This window comes from Eleutherodactylus coqui, chromosome 11, assembly GCF_035609145.1.
Source record: "Eleutherodactylus coqui strain aEleCoq1 chromosome 11, aEleCoq1.hap1, whole genome shotgun sequence".
Lineage (NCBI taxonomy): Eukaryota > Metazoa > Chordata > Amphibia > Anura > Eleutherodactylidae > Eleutherodactylus > Eleutherodactylus coqui.
In genome coordinates, this window is record NC_089847.1 from 117,372,910 (window position 1) to 117,394,734 (window position 21,825).

Below are 21,825 nucleotides of genomic sequence, written 5' to 3' on the forward strand. Positions count from 1 at the left end.
TGTTCAATCAAATGCGTTGGATTACAATGCTGCATGTTCTATTATAACACAGATATCTGTGACATAGAGCCCATTGTGCTCTGAGCTGCTGATACCCGCGTCATCACTAAGTGACAGAGCGGAAAATATAAACAATTTTTTTTTTTTAAAGGCACTGCGCATGACCGCCTGTGTGAGTACACGCAATACAAAACACAGGGTCCTAGCCAGGCTCACAGCTGGAATCAGCTACAGGAGGCCCATAACAGATTCCGCATATGGCCATGTGAGCCCGGCCAAAGAGGTGGATTCCACACTGAAGATCTGGTGCTATATTTTCCTTGCTGTGGATTTAGATATTTGTTTCCACAACCATTTTGTTTCTCATAGCTTGTGGGTGAAACATTTTATAATCTAATCCCCTTAATTGCTACTGTAAATGCCATGGATTTTCTATGGGGTGTATGCATGCAAAATCTGCTGTAAATATGCCCCGTGTGGATATACCCTTGAAGGACGGAGAGGCTCGGTTGAAAAAAAAATATATATATTTCATTATGCAGTCCATATAATGAAAGGTATCAAGGATATAGGATTAATGCTCTAGCCTAAAACTAGCTCAACCTGCCCATTCACTTGAATGGGCTGAGCTGCAGTGACAAGGCCACTGTCCTTCAGTATGTACTGCTGTCTATTTGTTCTACTGATCTCCGGAGGTAGGATCCTCCATGATGAAAGATTGATGGTTTATCCTAAAGCCAGATCCTCTGTTATAGCCTGGCCAACATCGTTAACATACAGGAACCTGCAGCTAAAAGTCTTGGCATGATGGGTGGGGAAAGGCACAATGGAGCCTGAAGGCTCAACCTGCACAAAGTCGGTTAAAAAAACGTGTCAATATTACTTCCAGCAACCGGACCACATCTTCAGACCTGCTTGGATTAGTTACTATGTAGAAAATCTAACACCTACGCTACAGCAACTGCAATTCTGCATGAGGACATTTTGGGTAGAAAGGCCCCTCCGAATGCCATTACCAAGCTGGGTCTCAAATGTCAAAATTGTCTGACAAGAAGTGGTGTTGTTTGCAGTAGTGATCATCTGATCAAAGTGATACTCAAGACATTTGGTACGTGTAGCCTAATGTATGTTGTGAGCAAGTGTGATTGTGCAACAGTCAAAATCATCGAGGGAAACCAGTAAGAACAAGAGGTCCATCGTAAAGTTTTATTTTTACATTTGTTTCGGTTTAATACAATATTTAAGCCGTCTCTGATTAGTTGAAAGGAGAGGGAAAAGGGGTGACTTCCTGCACTATTTTTTGGAAAATTACATGGAAGTGAAGACCCTTCGCCATTCAGCTGATCCAGGCATATTGGAACATGTCGTTGTTCTCCCACAGCGCACACTGAGTGGAGCGATAGTTCTTCTCTACTCGTAGTGTCGTAGATAGAAGTGCAGTCCTGTTAGGATATTCGGGCCACTCGGGTGGCATGGTCCCTGTGCATAAGAAAGAGGCTTAAGATACGGTGGAGACATCAGGTCAATGTTGTGGTACTTGATATCCATTTCTTACCTTCTTTGGCAAAGTGTAATAAATATTTCCTCATCAGTCTCTGGAAGGTGCGGTCATCTTCTGATGTTTCCCCTAAAGCGAAGTCCAGTGTTCCAAAAAATGCCACTGCATCCAGTGTGTGGAAGGCGAACCAGCTGTTGTAGGGGAAGAGGTAGCTGATTTCAGTTGGACGGGAAGGAGTGTAGGTGACCTGGTAGCGGTAGACTGGGCTGGTCAGGGTCTCTGAAGTGAAGCGCAAATTAACACATGGATGATTTTTGTTATTTTCAATATTGAAAGTGGTTTATTACTAGGCAATGCCATTACACTGATCAGTAGGGGTCTGACCTCTTGTACATGTGCCAAAACGTGTTTTTCCTTCCTGTCCACAGCACAGCAGATAAACTAACAGTATAACCTTTATTCTAAGAATCTGTGGGGGCCCTGCAGTCATAATAAAATGCAATGCAAGGATTTTCCTGGACTTTCTTCACCCCTTCCTCGGATTTAAAGGGTCTTCCGGGCAAAAGCTATTGACTTATCCTCAGGATAGGTCATCAATAATGATTATTCAATGGGGACTTGCCGCTTGAGATCCCTGATGATCAGCTGATTACCCAGCCCACTGTCAGTGCAGCAGAGCCATACATTGGGGACAGGAGGGGAAGTGGCTTAATGGGCTTCACTCCCATTGAAATCGGTGGAAGCTGAAACTGGCTATTACAGTTCTGGCACTTCTGTCTCCGACATTACGGTCGGACGCGGAAGTGTAATGGCAACTTAGGCTCCCATTGATTCCAATGAGAGTGAAGCTTGCTATGACACTTCTGCTCCTGTATCTGATGACTACGTCCAGCCTTCCTCTACTGAATGTAGGCCAAATGATCAGGGATTCCCGAGTGGGTCATTGGTGGGCAAGTCAACAATAGTTATTGCCTGAAAATCCCTTTAATACAAGCTATAGATTATTATAAAACAGAAAAAAAGCATAATTTATCTGACCTGTTTCAGGTTCAGCAAACAGTAAAGTTACAGGCTTCCCCTATGACCGCGGAGGAGAGTGTTTGGCTGCATCGGTTACGTAGGTTGTCTGTGACGGCAACATTGCTCAGACTGGAGATCCAACAATGATGTGCAGTGGTCTCATCGGTAGTTGGTGCTATCACTGCTGCTACTTTGTGTGTGGGATTTCGGCAAACTCTGTACCTGTTTTTTTCCTGTTGTCCTTTTTCGGGGGGTCGGGCTTTATGTTAATTATTACAAGATAAACAAATGTGTTCATGGTAAATTGGTAACTCCATGATGTGTTTGCAGTGGGGAAACTTATGTGGCACATTTGTTTTCTGAGCTGTGCTTACAAGGCCTAATCCCTAAGGTTATGTCGTCAATATACCTGCCGCTAGTCGGGCCACAACATTGTTAGGACATGAAGCCCTGAGGTCTGACACCATAGTCATGTAAGCCTTCTCCACACATCGTTCAGGCTGAGAGCAGAACTCAGAGGTGGGATACAGAGCCAGGGCTTGGGCTGAAAGATTTCCTCCAAATGTGTTCAGAAGCGCTAGAAAAGAGGAAACAGAGGACTATAAGAAGCTTTTACCACATACTGTAAGATCCATGTGACTTTATACTGTAAATGTCACTTACAATTCACAAACCAATGGTAATCTTCGGCCGACCACTTAGAGATATTGGCGTAACGTGGGCTGCAAAGACAAAACAAGACTAGTATAAAGAGTTTGGTAAGTCCACGGGTGAACCTAGCCTCTCTGATGCCTAAGGCAAATTATAGGATCCTTCCATCCAGGTGCGCATCTGCCTTGTGGCAAGTTGGACCATTCACCTGAGGCAGTGCCCCCTTGCCTTGTTTGGTTTGATGGCCAGAGTGTCAGTGTGAACTGTTTGTAAGCAACCAGCCAGGCTGAGCTGCATCAACAGAGCACTAAGCATATCATGTGGTTTGCAATGGCAGCCTGGGACATTTGAAGGCTTCCAGGCTTGCCATGTATTCCTGCCTAATGGGCTTCTGGTAAAAGTACAATACAATACAGTACAGAAATATTGAAGTATATCATACATGAGGACTTAATTTTTTTTAAATTAAACACAGTTTTTATAAGTGTTAGGTTGTGCTCTTGGAACCTATAGTTCTATGAATTTTCAAGAGCACACCTTCACAGGTGAGGGATAATTGATCTGGCTGGGTGTGGAGTTTTTCCAGCCAGCCAATCCCCTCTGGTCTGCTGCACATAAATACCAGCTGCTCTGATTAGAGGATGCTGCTCATTTTACTCTGTTTGTTCTGTTCCCACTCGGAGCTCGGTGTTATGCATGTTAGTCTGATATGTTTCTCTCACCTTCCCTGAGGACAGTTTGGACACCCGATGTCCCTGCCTGCATCCCGTGTCTCCTCTCCCCTTCCCTTTTGACAGGTGCGGCCTCCAGACGTCTGATGTCACATATGATCAGATGGGTGATTGCTGACACTGCTCACTTTATTTCAGCACGGTAGCTGACTTTCTTTCCCCTTGATGTAAGAATACTTGGACTAGCTATAGTTTGCTATCGGTATGCATGTGAGTTCTGTGTGGGGTTCCTGTTCTGTGTGGTATGCATTACCTTGTGCGTAGGTGTGAACAGCGATGTGTTATGTACGTCTGTGCAGGTGGCCAGAGATGTGCTGCATGCACAGTCCTGTGACCTGGCAATCAGGGATTGCCAGGTCACAGATGAAAACAGTGGGGCTGTCCCTATCAGGATGATCACTCTGCTGTTAGGCAGGGGTGCCCCACTTTCCCTGATTAGTAAGGGACAGATGTCCTTCCATCCTTTGCCTGGAGTGGTGCAATTGGTCCTTGCAACAACTAAGAGTGAGATTGCGGTTTTACTAGGACACTGTTACAGCACTCTGACCCCCGAGCGCCAGGTGGGGTGCCCTGAACTTACCACACCCCACTGTCCCTGCCTACTTGCCTCGACCTGGCTAACCCCAGGCGGACAACTGGACGGCGGTCCCTACCCTGGCTAGGGACCTGGCGACTGCACTAGACGTACCTAACTAACGGGGGACAGAGTACCGACAAGAAAAGGCAGATGGAGTGACCAAACAGAAAATACTGAGCACAAGGCAAAGCTGGAAAAGGAATCTGACGAGCAAACTAGGGAACTGACTGAGACGAACTGCAGACAGGACTGACTAGGAGCTGACAGAACCAATAACTGGCAGTGAGCTCAGGTCACTGCCAGCCTTATGACTACAAGACTCCTCCCAGGGGCGGAGAGTGGGAGGAGCCAACTCCCCACTACTGCACAAGAGAGGTGGAGGAGTGCAGCCGGCACCCTACGGGCGGACACGCCCACGTCGCCGCACACCGGCCGCCCCACGTCGCCGGGGGAGCCCTGATGTCAGAGCTCCAGAACGCCGGAGCCGAAGCCGGAGCTGCGCGCGCTAACCGCGGGGCCCCACGCCGCCCTGCACGGTAACAGGCGCTTTCCCTTGCATCCGTGTGGGTGTGGTGCTTTGTGCGCTCAGCGAATGTAACAATAAGCATTAAAAATATAAAAAACCTTTTGAAGTATAAGCATTACCAAAAAAAAATCAAGGTAACCCCTAAAAACAACAAAACAAGGGGGTGTTGTACTATCTGTACTGCACAGTAAATGTCATACAAAATGCACAAATCCAGAATAGCATTTTTGAGCACCCCTTTACCCACAAAAAGGAGCAGAAATAAAAAGTGATCAGAAAGTATTATGTACCCAAAAATGGTACCGATATAAAACTACAGCTCGCTCTGTAAAAAAACCAGCCATCACACAGCCCCATCCTTGGAAAAGTGAAAGTTATAGGTCAAAGAATATGGTAACAAAAAGCATTTTTTTTTAATTAAAGTTTTTTCTTTACATTTTTAGAAGTAGTAAAACTATATAAAATTGTTGTCACTGTAACTGTACTGACCAGAGGCGTAACTTGAAGCTTCCGGGCCCCAATGCAGAAACTGTATCAGGGAGCCCAACTGTAATGCTTTATTCATACTACTAGGCTTACTATATGGAGAAGAGACACCTTATGGGGCCCCCTAAGGCTCCTGGGCTTGGGTGCAACTGCATCCCCTATAGTTACGCTCCTGGTACTGACCCACAGACTAGAGTGAACATGTGCATTTTAGTCCACAGATTTTTGTGTTTCGTTTTTACGGCGTGCACAATTGCATTTTTTTCTATTTCAGTGCGCTTAATCATTTTTAAAAGTCATACAATATATTCTATAGTACCACTGAAAAATACAAGTTGTCCTGCAAACAAACAAGCCCTCATAGCCCTAGATTGCTGAAAAATAAAGAAGCTATGGTTTTTGAAAGGCAGGATTGAAAAAAATGAAAAAGAAAAACTAAGAAATTTCAGGTGGCAGGGCGTAACTATAGAAGATGCAGGGGATGCGGTTGCACCCGGGCCCAGGAGCCTTAGGGGGCCCATAAGGCCTCTCTTCTCCATATAGGAAGCCCAGTACTATGAGTAAAGCATTATAGTTGGGGGGGCCTGTTACGGGTTTTGCATTGGGGCCCAGGAGCTTCAAGTTACGCCTTTGTCGGGTGGTGATGGGGTGAAGGAAGCACATGCTTGATTTTGTTTTTTCACAGGTAGCAGTAGAGTAGCTGCTGATAAGGTTTTTCCGCCGGTAACTCTTAGCTGTAATGGGCTCTTTATATGGGACGCCTATTGCTCAAAATTCATTTTGGTGTAAATGCAAAAAAAGTCATTTGCTATTCATTCACTTGTAGATCTTGCTGACTATCAGGCAGCATAATAATCATTGCTTCATCGTGAGCTTCTCCTTCAATGTAAACTCATCCCACTCAGCACTTCACGTAGAAGGTGAAGCGCTGAGCAAGAAACCAGTGAAGTCTGTCAGCATAAACGCTCTCCATGAGCGCCAACGGCCTTAGCTGTGACATCAGCGCTAATGCATGCGTTTAGACCACGGGTCCCCAACTCCAGTCCTCAGGGACCACCAACAGGTCATGTTTTCAGGATATCCTATAGTAAGATCACCTGTGGCGATATCTGAGGCACCGACAATAATTACATCACCTGTGTAATACTGAGGAAATCCTGAAAACATGACCTGTTGGCGGTCCCTGAGGACTGGAGTTGGGGACCCCTGGTTTAGACAACTGTCATCCTGTGTAAAAAGAGCATTACGCCGCCTCCTCCATGAAGCTGCAAGGCGCCGCCTGAGGCCAGAGGCTTACATTGCCTTATAATAGAAACGTTCCTTTGTAGGTCTAAACGATGTAAGATCTTAAAAGGGCTTTTGCTGTCGCATTACCACGGATACTTTATCTTTTAGATGTTTGCCATTCCTATGCCTACTTTCCATGATTTCCGTTATATTTAAATTTGTATGGGCGAACAAAGGCTCTAGAATTAAGCACACCGTAATGCACTATCACCGACGACTGGGAGGTCTTTCGTGCCCAATCTAATTAAATACTACAAACCAGCATGAATAGCCCAATGGGCAATCTGCCTGGGGGACGCAAACTGTCCACTTTGGGTGGACATGGGGAAAAAGACATATAAATCCACACTCTATTCTATTCTTAACCTGGTCCACGGAACCCCTTCCCCCAGGACTGCTACAGATGAGCCCCCTTCATATTATTCTTTACTATACAGCAATTTATAGCCACCTTCAAGCCACCTACATGGGAATATCTTCGGATCAACCACGTATTCCACTTTGCCCGTTCCTTATCTGTGCCCCTCATACCTCCCCTGCCCACCCTATTCGAGAAGCTTTGTTCCAACTAATAAAATCTGTTGAACCTAAAAGGGCTTTTGCTCCATATTTAAATCATAGCCTTACTGTAATTCAGAGCTACATTCCCAGTTGCTCTTTTACATGAAAACTGTCAAGAAGTTTGACAACAGCCAGATCCTCAACAACTTAGTTGACCTTCTATAATGCTGAAGGGCTGTTAATTCTTCCTATATCAGATGACACTTCTCAGTATGCAGATCAATACAAGAAGCTCAGCACTTAAAGAGACAGCAGGGAACGCTGGCAGACATCAGAGCCAAAGCGTGCAGAATTGTGAATACAGCTCCGAAGCAACATATAGTATAAGTTGTAGGGAAAATATAAGAGCTTTCGCTATAAGACCTGTGTATGATTTTGTTTTTAATGTTGGCCAACTTTCATCCGGAATGTCAGAGCTTTATTATACGACCGGTATTAGTAATTATATAATAGCTTTCTTACGCAAAATCTGCTTCTTGAAGGGTGGTACCAATCACATACGGCACATCGCTGTAACCCGGTATTTTCTGTTTCCATACATCCAGTGGAGGAGCAGGCACCACGTATCCATCCACCACAGTCATTGGACCGTCAAATTTTCCTTTTAGCGGTAGATCAAATGAGTCGTCTGAAGCCCAGCTTGGGTATTCAATCCACGGGATAGACTAAGAATGAAAGGGACCAATGATCCAAAGTGTGAGGTTAATGAAGAATGCTAATGAGCCCTGTGTGGGATGTACTTACTACAAGACATATACAAACAGGGGACATTGGGGCCGAGTATCTGTTCCACTTGGGCCAGCTTCAGATGACCGTATGCAATTTGCCCTTGAACAACTCAGGTGTAACTTTCAGCGGACAGCATGCTGACACCTGTCCATATGCTGTCCGATTTGCACAGACCCTACACATTGCATGTCCTATTCTTGTCCATAAAAATGGAATATAATAGGGCAAGCAATGGTTTGTTTTTCTTCTTTACATGGACCATCAGGGAAGGGAGTGAAGGGAATTTAAATAACCTCAAAGGCTATTTTGTGCTGCCCATTAAATGCACAGTTCACTGCCCCAATAAACGCTTGTATGAATGGGCCCTAAGAGTTTACTCACAAAGCAATGGCCATGTGGTATCCGAGAAATCGTACACAAAAAATATCAGCATAGGGACACAGTCCTTGAGCTGCCCGATGGGCCACAACCTCACACATTGCATGGCCTACTCTTGTCCTTGAAGATGGATGATGATAGGGGACACAGGTATATTTTTGGTCCATGCATTAATAGCCTCATTAGCTATTATGGGTCCATGTGTCCACCATGGAATATGTGTACAGCACATGGACATTATTTATGGCCACATGAATAAGCCTTAAAGGGGTTGTCTCATGAAATCAAGTGGGGTTATACACTTCTGTATGGCCATATTAATGCACTTTGTAATGTACATCGTGCATTAATTATGAGCCATACAGAAGTTATTCACTTACCTGTTCCGTTGCTAGCGTCCCCGTCGCCATGGATCCGTCTAAAATCGCCGTCTTCTGGCGATTTTAGACGCACTTGCGCTGTGCGGTCTTATGTGCGGTGAATGGGGCCGCTCGTGCCGGAGAGCTGGTCCTCGTAGCTCCGCCCCGTCACGTGTGCCGATTCCAGCCAATCAGGAGGCTGGAATCGGCAATGGACCGCACAGAGCCCACGGTGCACCATGGGAGAAGACCCGCGGTGCATCGTGGGTGAAGATCCCGGTGGCCATCTTAGTAAGGTAAGGAAGAAGTCGCCGCAGCGCGGGGATTCGGGTAAGTACTAAACGTTTTTTTTTTTTAACACATGCATTGGGTTTGTCTCGTGCCGAACGGGGGGCCTATTGAAAAAAAAAAAACTCGTTTCGGCGTAAGACAACCCCTTTAAGCTGCTTGATACAACGGAAGCCTAAATATACCACTTTGGCACTTCTAATAAGCTGCACCTAACCGGGGGCGGCACAAACGTCCCTGATACCACAATGATGGTACAATGGTTCTGATATCACTTTGGACATAAATACCTCTCATGAAGCATTATAGAGTTGCACTGTTATTATTGTGTAGAACTCTTTCCTATATTGATATCAGCTATTATGAAAATGTATTCAAAAATATATTGCGGTAATGCGGTATGTACGCTCCAGGTCAACAGGAAGAAGTACGTCTCCTAGGAACATAGTCTTACCTGGAGGATTTGGCTTATATTGAGATTCCACAAGCACTGAGCATCCCGGCAGCCCGTGTGGTTCAGGAATACGAGGTTGATCTGTTCTGCCTCCTTCATAGTGGCTTTACATACAGATGATCCACTCATGTCTATGGCACGGTGAAAAAGACCTTTGGCCAAAGGTGACACCATCAATGTCCACACTGAGGTGCCTCCTGCAAAAACAAAAATCAAGTGTGAACATAGTAACATAGTATGTTAGGCTAAATGAAGACAATGTCCATCTAGTTCAGCCTCTTCTCCTGTCATCTAGAATAGAAGAGGATTGGAAATATAATAAGCAGAAAACAATAAAAATTGAATGTGAGAACACCGGCTAGTCAACTGGCTGGGGTTCAGAAAGTCAGCATGTAGTGGCCCGGAGGGTCCTACAGGATAGTCACACAAGCATAAGTTCTGAACTAACTGGCTATGTGCTACATAGAAGGTATATGGCGGAGAGACCCTGTCTTCCCCCCTTCTTCTCAGGCTTAAACTAGAAAATCCCTGATTGGTAGAGGGAGGAGGGGAAGATACAGGTGCGGGAAAATGAGCAGGGATGTGAGGTGTGGTTAGCTAGAAAGAGTGCGAGAAGCAGGCGGTAGTGAAGGAGGAGTTGAGAGAGAGGTTGGAGGTTGTCGTTGGGAGGTGGATGAGAGAGGAGGTGTGCAGCCGTGGTGCTATAGTCAAAGGTGCTGGAGTGGAGAGTATGAGCACCAAAAGCTACAGAACCACGTGCAGTGTGGAAGAAAACAGAACTGGGACCAATCTACACAACAGTGAGTTGTATGAGTCACTGTAAATGCAAAACCAGGGAAAGTGCAAGCGGTCCTATCTTAGTTACTCCATCTTCTGCTAGGCTAAACCTTTGGAAACAAACCCTCAGATAACTAAGACTGGTATTTTTCGTTGAGTAACCTTAGAACAGAGAGAGAGCATTGAAGTAGAACTGCATGTGTTATTCAAGTGTTCGGAGCAACGATTACTTAAATGCAAGATAAGACTGCACCACTGTTAATTGTAACTGTTAATATGTGTCTTTAGAAAAAGCTGGTAAACTGTGTACCTTCGGTTTGCAACAAAGCTACGTGGACTCGTTTCAATTATTTCAAAGCCATCCGCTGGAGTTTTACCCCCCCAAAGGTGCTGACGTCACGTGACATAACCGTTAAAACAAACTGTTATTGCTATTGCACCTGTTCCGCTGCGCTTAACCGAGCTAGGCCCCTTTGCACACCATTGTCGGGAGAGATCAAAGAGCCACCCGTGACATCCATCGTGTTTCACAATGGTCTCCCCCGCAATGGCTAGCCTCCAGATCAGACGCCGCAAGCGGAGCAGAAGATAATATGCTCCACTGACATCCTGAGATAAAGGAATATCATAGGCCTGCATGCGCCCACTCATCTGAACCTTGTGTCTAAATGCTCCAAATATTGGAGACTATGATGTTTAGCATGGCCTCAGATCTCCAGGGCTGGATGAGGTCTTTTGGAAGAACTACTCTGAGCACCTGAGCATGGCAGATGGATACCCAGACGGGACTTTGTGGTGAAGTGTGGATTTAGTACTTGGGTGGCTTTGCTGAAGATTAGAAGGATGCAGTAACCACTATAGGCTGATGATATTGCATCCTAGGAGAGGTAGATTAGTGATTGGTCTCACCTGCGCTCTGCCCATAGATGGTCACTTTGTTTGGATTTCCACCAAAAGACTTGATGTTCTTCTGTACCCATTTTAGGGCAGCAATCTGATCCATGAATCCATAATTACCTGGAGGGCAGTAATAGGTGTAGAAAGGTCATCACAGAGCAAAGAAATAAAAGTAATTCCACCTAATATCGAACAAATGCTTCGAGCACGGGCATTAGTGGTGGTCGGGTTTAGAAAACTATATTTTAGAATATCTTATTAGGTAATTCTCAGTTAGACGGGGGCTCAAGGGGGCTCTCATTGTTATGGCATTCTTGCAAGAAACTGGCTGACTAGCTCATTTCAGTAACTAACCCTTCGCTTAAAGTCCTTTTAGACGAGTTGATTATCGTTTGAACGAGCAAGTGACGTCCCTGCTAGCTTGTTCGCACGGGCACTCTGTTTATAGATATATCATTGGCTCAATGAAAGAAGAAATTGTTTAGTTCAGGGGTGTCAAACTCATTTTCATCGAGGGCCGCATCAGGCTTAGGGCTCCCACCCACTAGCGTTTTTTTCTCCACTGCGCTGCGAGAGTAAGTGAAAACTCTCGCAGAGCAGTGCGAGAAAATTGCTGCGATATCGCTGCGACAGTCTTTTCAATGGGGCCAGCGGCAGCAGCGCTAGCCCCATTGAAAAGATATGGAGAATGCCGCGGACTTCTGCCACAGCTGTGACAGCTGTCACAGCTGTGGCAGGAGCTTCCTTCATCCCCACGGGGATGAAGGAACCCTCTGTCACAGCTGTCACAGCTGTGACAGCTGTCACAGCTGTGGCAGAAGTCAGCGACATGCTATCCCATTGCTTTCAATGGGATCGGCACTCCTGCCGATCCCATTGAAAGCAGTGGTTTCTGACAAGCCCTGCAGAATGATTATTGGAGAAGGGCTTGAAATATAAGCCCTTCCCCGATAATCATAAAAAAGTGGTTAAAAAAATAATAAAAAAGTTACTCTCCTGCTGTCAGCCGCGTCCTCCGGCTGGCTCCCCGGCACTGCTACTGAGCTCTTTCAGCAGACGGGGATTTAAAAATCCCTGTATCCTGAAAGGGCTGTGCGGATTGGCTGAGGGCTCAGCCAATAGCAGCTAGTGCTTAGCTTTTGGCTGAGCGCTCAGCCAATGGCAGATAGCTCTTAGCTATTCATTCATGAATAGCAATATCTTAGCTATTCATGAATGAATCGCATCGCAGTGGAGAAAAAAACGCTAGTGGGTGGGCCCCCCACCAGTAATAAGCCCCCCAGTAATAAGCCCCCTCAGTAACAATAATAAGCCCCCCCAGTAATGACCCCCCCCAGTAATAAGCCCTTTCAGTAACAATAATAACCCCGCCCCCCCAACCCATATACTTACCTCCTCCATGCTGTCAGCGCCGCTCCTCCTCTTCTTGCACTGGTTCCCAGATGCACACTGACATCAGTGTGTGTGCTCGGAACGCTTCCTCCCCGAGTCCTCTCCTGCGGAACTGAAGAGCAGGGGACTCAGGGGAGGAGGATCCTGGCTGCACACTGACGTCAGAGTGTGCGCCGGAATCAGCGCTGCCGGTGTGACTACCAGTGGGAAGCTGCGGCACCCCAGCCGGTAATTGCTGCAGTGGTGAGTGGCGTCGGCACCCCGCGGGCCGCATAACATGAGGCAGCGGGCCGGATTCGGCCCGCGGGCCTTGTGTTTGACACATGTGGTTTAGTTGTTCACATTCTCTGTATAAGCGAATGAGAGGGACTGAATGAATGATATTTAAACCGTACAATAAGTGAACGAGCCAACGTTGAATTTTATGCCTGCAGAAAATGAACAACTAATGAAAAGTGAATGATTCTCATTTAGCCGTTGGCTCGCGTTTAGACCGAACAATTATCAATCACTTTCGTTCCTTTCAACGATAATCGTTCTGTCTAAAACGCACCTTCAGTCATTGAGATCAGCCAGACCCAGAGTGATGACCTGATGTTGGAACCAGGCCGGAAGTAGAGGCGCCACCAGAGCTGGACACAAACTGGAACGGGTACGTTTTTCCTTTCCTGGATAACTCCTATAAAGTCTTCTGACCAGGGTGGTTTGAGGGAAAAAGTTGCTTGGAGCAAATAAATCTGAAGCAAGTACCTTCACCAAAATCGGTTTGTTTTCACACAAACTGGGAAGTAATGCTAGAAAGTGTATTATACATTTAGAAATGTGCTGAGTCACTATTAGCAATGACAGGACCAGCCGGGTACGCTGACGCTCCTGCAGCTGATTATATTAATTACATGTCTGTATGCTTGTTGTTCATTTACTAAGACTGTCCGCACCTAGGGGTGTAACGATATTGGGAATGCAACTTCCATGTTCTGCTAAACCTTATGCATCTTGAATTTCACCCAGTGATCCATTATTTAATGGAGCCAACTATAGTCGGTTACCTGGAAACATGCTTTTACATAGTAAAATTGACATTCTGAAAATGGACTATTCTCATAGAGGTTAGGTGGGTATTGTACTTACCGGATGTCTTGGTGGGGGATCCTTTTCTCAGCATCTGCAAAGCCATGAATCCGAATGCGTTTAGACGGTAGTTGAAGCTAACGTGGACCATCTGACTGTACCTTGTTAGTTCCTCTGTAGGACAATACCCAGGCACTGATCCACTACCGACGAGAAGATATCCACCATGAATCCAGACCATAACAGGTAAGTCTGCGTTGTGATTCAGTGAGGGTGTCCATACATTGATATAGAGGCAATCTTCTGATCCTATCACTTCCCCTGTTGCACCCGGAGGGATCACTTGGGCACACATGGATTTGCACTTGGTAGCGTCCAGTGTGTCACTCCAGCAGGTAGGTTCCTGTGGGGGTCTCCACCGTAATGATCCATTAGGGGGACGTGCATATGGAATCCCTTTAAAGGTGTAAGTCTTATCACAGTGCTGGCCACGTACTTTGCCACATGATGTAGTCACATCTACCGAGGTGCATGGGGAACTCCCAGATTGATACACCAAACTGGCTGCCACCAAGCACAGTATCACAATACCCCCGAACATTGCTGCCATAGTCTTGTGAGCTGGAGAGTTGCAAGAAGGGTCTGGTCTGGTATATCAAGGTCCTTGTCTAGAGATGTGTCCTCGTCCTCTTCATCATCAGAGTGGACCAAACGTTTATATTCACATTGGGATCCCACCTCTCCTTGCGTGTTCACACGTCTGCCAATCATGGAGACACAGGTTAAACAAAGAAGATAGAGACATCCAGTCTTGCCTTCAGGCTCAAAGGAACTTGCTAAGCAAGAACGATGGTAGCACCTTCTTTATCATCTGGTTATTAGCATTACATGGCATCCTTTAAGGAGCTTTGATAATGAATGTGATTAGAAATAATGACAGTCATCTTGTGGTATCACAAAAAAAAAAAAAATTGATAGACAGATTTGGAAATCTGTGTATAGAAGCAATCACTCAATGATCAGACAATTAAACACCCTTTCTAGCTGCCTTCCCTGTAGCACGTCAATACAATTACACTGCAATGTCAAGTAATCGCCACGTGTAATTAGTGCCTATTTTGTACCCAAGCGCAGTAGTGAATAATTGCGTGAACAATAAATTGCCAAATCATATATCATGGGGCAGGTTTACTATTGATTGGGACTTGAACCTGTGATCTTATGATCACTCATATAATACGCTGCAGTACTTCTGTACTGTAGTGTAATATTGCTATCTTTTTTGCATTAGAAACCTTGGCAGACGTAGAGGCCACAGTTAAGCCTCTGGTAGTAATGGCAGCCTAGCTGAACTCTGCGATAGATGGCTGATGATCTAACAGACTCATGTGAAGATGGCCTTGGGGACCATTCACATGGGATGTAATAGGCCGCACCAAAATCAACAGATTTAACTGCAGATTGCGATGCAGAATTGAAAATGACTTAAAGTCTGCTGTCATTTCTGCATCAAAATCCGCAGTTAGACCTGTGGATTTGGGTGTGGAATTCCACTGATGTGTATTTGGCTGTGTACTGCGGCGTAATTCTGTCCCATGTGAAAGGTCCCTTCTAAAATTTTAGGCCAGTTTCCCATGAGTATAAGTGAATCCACAATATGGACCACTGTCCTGGCCTGACTTTAGGTCAACTGACCCAAAATCCACAGAGTTTGCCACCACTTGCAGTCCCTGTTGCTATTAGGGCACACTATCAAAATGCTGCTAAACACGTCTAGGTTGGGAGGGTCTTTGGAGACTTGACTTTTTTCCATCCATCCACTTGTGTGCACCAGTCTCTGTTGTTGTAATGCCGTGGTTGTGACTCAGAGTGAACGGGTCTAAGCCTGATTGCAAGGGAGTTGGGTTGCGGCGGTCAATGTCTGGTTCTGTGCCAGGTTTTGGTTCAGTTTCAGCATCTGTGTTGTGCTCTGCTTGTGGTTACCACATATTATTCACGGCAGGTACAAGGAACTCTTTAGCTCACAGAGCATTGTCTAGACAGGATTAAATTTTAACCATTTCTCAGATGAGAGCAAGGCCTAGCCATATACTTGTTCCAATTCACTGACAGCAAACATATTTTGAATCCATATGTCTGTATACCGAGGTCAGACTCACTCGATTGGCTAGTGAGTTCCAAACCAACAGCAGGAGCAGGTTCTGTTTCTAGATCCTTGAGTCGGTTACTGGCAACGGCCTAAATAAAATAAATAAATCCTGTTATTTGTATAGCGCCAACTTATTCTGCAGCACTTTCAGGTAATTTATTTATTACCCCCCACCAAGCTGGGTACTCATTTTACCGACCTCGGAAGGATGGAAGGCTGAGTCAACCTTGAGCCGGCTACCTGAACCATGCGGGCAATGAACTCGTAACCTATTGTAGTAATACTGGTCTGACTGCTGATTACGGCAGGAGGGAAAGTAAAAACAACATTAAATAACTGAAAACAAGTACAAAATAAATGGAGCAATATATTTCCAAACTTACACAACCATCTACACAGATGTATCCAGTGAGGTGTGGTTGAAAGTTGAATTTACCCTCCAGCATCATCCTACCTTCCTTATTGTCCACAGATGCCAGAGAAGGTACATGAGACCTTTCACACGGGATGGAATTAGTCTGCGTGGACATTTTTGAGTCACAATCCCTACGGGCTTGAATTCCGCACCTGTTACAATCCAGGCATCTCTGCATGACAACCGCAAGGTTAAATTCCGCAGCGGAAAAGCTTCCTGCTGCTGAATTAAGGACACCTTGCAGAATTGTTGTTGCAGATTTCTAACATACAGAAGATGTAATTCCACAATTAATGTTTGTATTAAAAAAACGCTAGAAATTACACGAGACGTTCTGCAAAAAAATCCACACGAATTGACAAAATCCGCATCTGTGCTGCATCCTGCTGACAATCCTGTCCCGTGTCAAAGGGTCCCTAAGAATTCTCTTGTTTCCAGTTGGGACAGAACGACAACTAGAGATTCAGTTTCTTAATTGAACAATTAGTCAGTTAGCTCAAACCAGACTATAAGCACCCTGTGAAGCAAAAACCAGCAGGGCAGTGTGTGGTTTTTCGCTCTAGGCTTTTCTATTGTATGCATGACCATAGTGGACTGTGGAAACACAGGAGGATTCCCGGCGCGCCCACAAGGTGCCCCCCTTTTTTCCCCAATCTGCTTATGTATTCTGTTGACATCCCAAAGTTCTTCCCTGACGCAGCAATGGGAAGGGGCAGGGGATCTGTCAGAATATATTACAGTCTAGTACTCCTAGGAACACACTGTGGTCTACAAAGCTGGGCTATCCTTGTTTCTCCAGGACTAGAGCATCACTTCCAGCATAGAGCATCAGGTTTTGCCTTCCAGTTCTGCCATTGCAGAAGCTTCTCCATTCCCTGTTTTCTCAGAAGGAGTTGCCCGAAGATCTGAGATTCTGATTGTTCTGATGCAGTTGCCTCTGAAGATTTTTCCTTGTTTGAAAAATCTCAAGTCAGTTTCTTGCTGAAAGTAGTTAAATATTAGTAGTTGAATATTTAACTCAGCTAAGGCACCCTTCATATGGAGTTGTCTGTAGGATTTAGCCCTGATTTTCTCAGTGTGGATTTTGTTGCGTTTTCAATTGCGGAATGTGTTCTGCAGAACGTCTTGCGTTTTATTCCACATACTTTAATTGCAGAATTACATCTCCCGTATATTAGAAATCCACAACAACAATTTCACAAGGCATTCTTAATTCTGCAGCAGAAAGCTGTGGAATTTAATCTCTTGAAGTAAGGACATGCAGATTTTAACCGGTGCGGAATTTAAGCCCCATAGGGATAGCATTGCGGCGCGGAAATGTCCGCACAGACTAATTCTGTCCAGTGTGAAAGGTCCCAAAGAAATCTTGGCTTATAGGAGCTTAGTGCTAACGATGACAACAAATTCTCAAGATTTCACGCTACATTGGGCATCTTGGATACTGCTCCGCTCATCTTCCCACCTGAATACTTGGCTACTTACTGGTGTTGTAACTTAAAGGGGTTCTGACATCAAAAAAAAAAAATTGTACTCACCTTGCCTGGCCTGGCCCGATCGCCAGGCATGTCCCCTCCAGCCGGCATCTTCTTCTGTGCCTTTAAAGCAGAGCAGGAGCGGTCAAAAAGACCGCTTCCTGCTCTGGTCCGTCCGTCAGGCACTTCCGAGGTCAATGGACGGACCGCCACAGCAAGCACGTCACAAGCAGTGCTTGCTGTGGGCGGCCCGTCCGTCCGGCTGAACTCCGGAGTGCTGCGCATGCGCAGTGGAGACGCAGCCCGTCCTGACTCCTGTCAGAGGGCACCTCTCCACTGCGCATGCGCGCGATCCCGGAGCGGCGCGGCTGCTGGAGGAAGAAGACTGCCTGCCGGGAGATGACCCCCCGATGTCAACAACAACAGAAGACAAGGTAAGTGTTATCTTTTTATGCTTTAGCAGCCATTAACCCATGGGTTCCCTGGGTCCATTAGGCACACCAGGGAACAATGGCTGCTAAAGCATAAAAATATTATTCATGTCAGAACCCCTTTAAATTTATCACTTCTTATAAAAAATATTCTCATTCAAAACATAATCACTAGAGATGAGCGAGTATACTCGGTAAGGGCAATTTCTCGAGCGAGCATTGTCCTTAGCGAGTATCTGTGCGCTCGGAAGAAAAGATTCGGGGGCCGGCGCGGGTGAGCGTTGACTTGCGGGAGTGAGCAGGGGGGAGCGGGAGGGAGAGAGAGATCTCCCCTCCGTTCCCCTCCGCTCCCCCCTGCCGCTCCCCGCCCCCCGCTGGCACCCGAACCTTTTCTTCTGAGCAGGCAGGTACTCGCTAAGGACAATGCTCGCTCGAGTAATTGCCCTTAGCAAGTATGCTAGCTCATCTCTAATAATCACGCTAAAGCTGGACTTCTCTCTCTGCCAGATAAGATGTCCTTACCTTATCTTTCCTTCCCTTTCCCCATTATTCCGGCTATAATTTTATTACTATAGAGCTATGGTCGAGAACTTTACAAATAGACAAACCATTAAAAGATGGCGGCTACACCCAATGAGCCAATCAGAGGAATGCATGTTTATGTCAACTTTATATGCTCTCTTAAGTCATGTTGAGTCTCTTAAGTAGCTCTTATAGTGTTAAACTTTAGCGAATGTGGCTATGTAATAAAATATTTTTTGAACCATAAAAGGCAGTATCTCTTCTCAAAAAACAGGACAGATGTTCGCAGACCGCTCTCTGTTAGGGCTTATTCACACGAGCGATATTTTCGCACGAGTTTTGTGGAATGCGATGCACATTCGTTTTTAATGGGACCGTAAAAGACCTTGCACGGCCTGCAACTGTGATGCAATGTTTCCATTTAAGGCCTAATATGGGAATTGGATCAGGATAGTGCATGCGGCGACGTTTTTTTCACGCAGCCTGTGTATGTATGTATTGCCATGTAGAATAATATGGGTCTGTGTTTAGTCCATTTTTTTAAATGTACTACACACAAACAAAAAAAAATACGCTAGTGTGCTCAGGGTCTTAGATGTTTGGTTTATTTTGCTTGGATCTGACTAAATCAGAAAATAAGCCAGACCTAGGAGAGAGATTTAGGTTAATCTACAAAGTAGATCCTGGAGTGCTGTCTCCATGGGAAGAATCCCCTCTAAAGTCAATTAAGCAGCAGTTAAATTTTTTTTTAAAAATCATCCTTCCTTAAAGGACCCCATGGACAGAAGGGTGGCATGCCTATTAAAAAGAAGTTATATGGCTTCCTCTGCAGCCTGTTGTGCTGCCTCTGCATTCTTTCCTGTGCTAAGAACCCTACGGATCTAGCTGAGTGAAGTGTCAGACTTGCAGGATGAAGTTTCAAGGGAGGAAATATTGGAAATCCTCGAAAATATCAAACTGACCTCAGAATTTCTAATAGTTTTGAGTTTGTATATACAGTACTTAGGCTAAGTGCAAAGTCTAGGCTCTCCACCTCAACAAGAAGAGCTGTCTAGCTGAAAAAGTGAGCAGGAGACATTTCCTCTAAAAATCAATATTGCACATTTCCATTTCACCCTAGTATTCTGTTTGGCCCTCGGTTACAGTTAATTCTCAAGATGATTCAGCGTCTTCTTTGCCTCAGCCTTGCAGAAAAGGCTTAGACCTTTTTGTTTCCAAAGAAGTTCTCCAAGGGGTAGAAGAACCTATAGGTTTTCAGAGAACCAGAGAATGTTCTATCTGATGAGGAACCAGTACTCCGTTGCTTCATCCTTTAAGAATCAGCAGGCTGCCCCAACTCCAAGCAGGACTATATTGCCTGGACTACCTACCAGTACCAGCTTGCCTCTCCATCACTGGCGTAACTATAGGGGATGCAGAGGATGCACCCGAGCCCAGGAGCCATAAGGCCTCTGTTCTCCATATAGGGAGCCCAGTACTATGACTAAAGCTTTATAGTTAGGGTATTATAATTGGGGGCCTAGGAGCTTCAAGTTAGGCCTCTGCGTTAAGGGATTAAGAGAAGTTGGGGGCCCCAAGATAAACATTTGCACCCCGGGTCCATGAGCCTTTAGCTACGCCTCTGCATCTCCATTAATCGCTTTTTCGGGTGCAGCATTATTGCAGACTTATGAGTACTGTCCATTATCAAAAAGGGGCACTGCATAGAATTTACTACCTTTCCCTCCAGACTCCTTTCTCCGGAACACCCTTCAATGATTGCTAGAAGAATTTCTGTAAAAAGGTGGTCCTGTTCCACCAGAGAGGACTACCTGTGTAGTTAAGGGTTTTTGCCATACCCAAGCATGACAGAGGGTAGAAATTGGTGGTAGATCTGTTGCCATTGAACGAGATTATAAGGAAGACTAAGTTCAAAATGGAATAAAGTTTGTTGTCTCCATTCTCTGTTCCAACAATTGGATGGAAATTATAGACCTAAAGGACTCTCATTGACATATTCTGGTCCTTAGGGTGGCAATTCTCTGGAACAATGTAATCAGACTCTGGTTCATCTGCCTCCTATTTGGGATGTCCAGATCCCCAAGAATATTTACAGAAGTGGTGGTAAACCTGGCTGCAGCTCTCTGGCTATAGGAGGTGTACCGTATTCCCTATCTGGATGATGGGCTTCTGAGGGCTCCTTTGCAAACTGTTCTTGTTCCACATGTAGACCTTACTCTTCAAACTCTGGCCAGTCACAGTTTTATCATCAATCATGGAAAGTCCTGCCTGTTCCCATCTAGAAGATGCTGTTGTCTGGGGTTCATCATAGACTTAGCCAGTATGACACCATTGGTGTTTTCAAGAAAATTTGCACTTTGAAATCAGCTCATTGATTATGAGTCCCAGGATTCGAATCAGGTCAGCGATGGTGGTGTTGGGTCTACTAACTTACATTGTGAAGGCACCACTGTCGGCGAAAGCATATTAATGGACCGAAATATGCATATGCCTGTGTGAATGCCCCCTTACACTGTATAGTAATATTGACCCCCATAGTGACCCCCACAGTAGCCCCCGTAGTAATAGTGCTCCCATAATGGCCCCAGTAGGAAGAGTGCTCCCATAGTAGCCCCAGTAGTAATAGTGGCCCCCATAGTGGCCCTAGTAGTAATAGTGGTCACAGTAGTAAGTGTCCCTTACATTGGTGGCACAATAGTGGCTGTGTCCCCCCATAGTGGCTCCAGTAATTATAGTGTCCCCAGTAGTAATAAGTATTATTGGCCACTGGCAGAGCAGCATTCCTGCAGTCATTTTACTCACCCAGCCTGCAGCTCTGGTTCGGCAGCAGTGCAGAGTCTGTGACCACTGACCTCTTCCCTCGACATCTACGCTGTGTACAGGACAGCACACACAGATGCCGGGGGTGGTCAGATTGCATTGCGGCTGGACTGGATCTGCAGGCTGGGTGAATGTAATGCCTTTAGGGATGCAGCCCAGGTGGCGGGTCACATAACATGAGATAGCTGGATTCGGCCAGTAGGCCTTGTGTTTGAAATGTGTGATCTAGGCCAAGCAGAAGTTCCAATGGTTCTTCAGTTTTTACAGAATGCTTTCATGTAAGGGTTAGAATGCCATAGACTTAAGATACATTTTCGTCAATAGATGCTTTGTT

General features: G+C 45.5%; 1 pseudogene; it reads right to left on the reverse strand.

The window, feature by feature from the left end:
- Window positions 1–1,192: 1,192 nt before the first annotated feature.
- On the reverse strand, window positions 1,193–21,562 carry LOC136582371 (para-nitrobenzyl esterase-like; annotated as a pseudogene).
- Window positions 21,563–21,825: the final 263 nt, after the last annotated feature.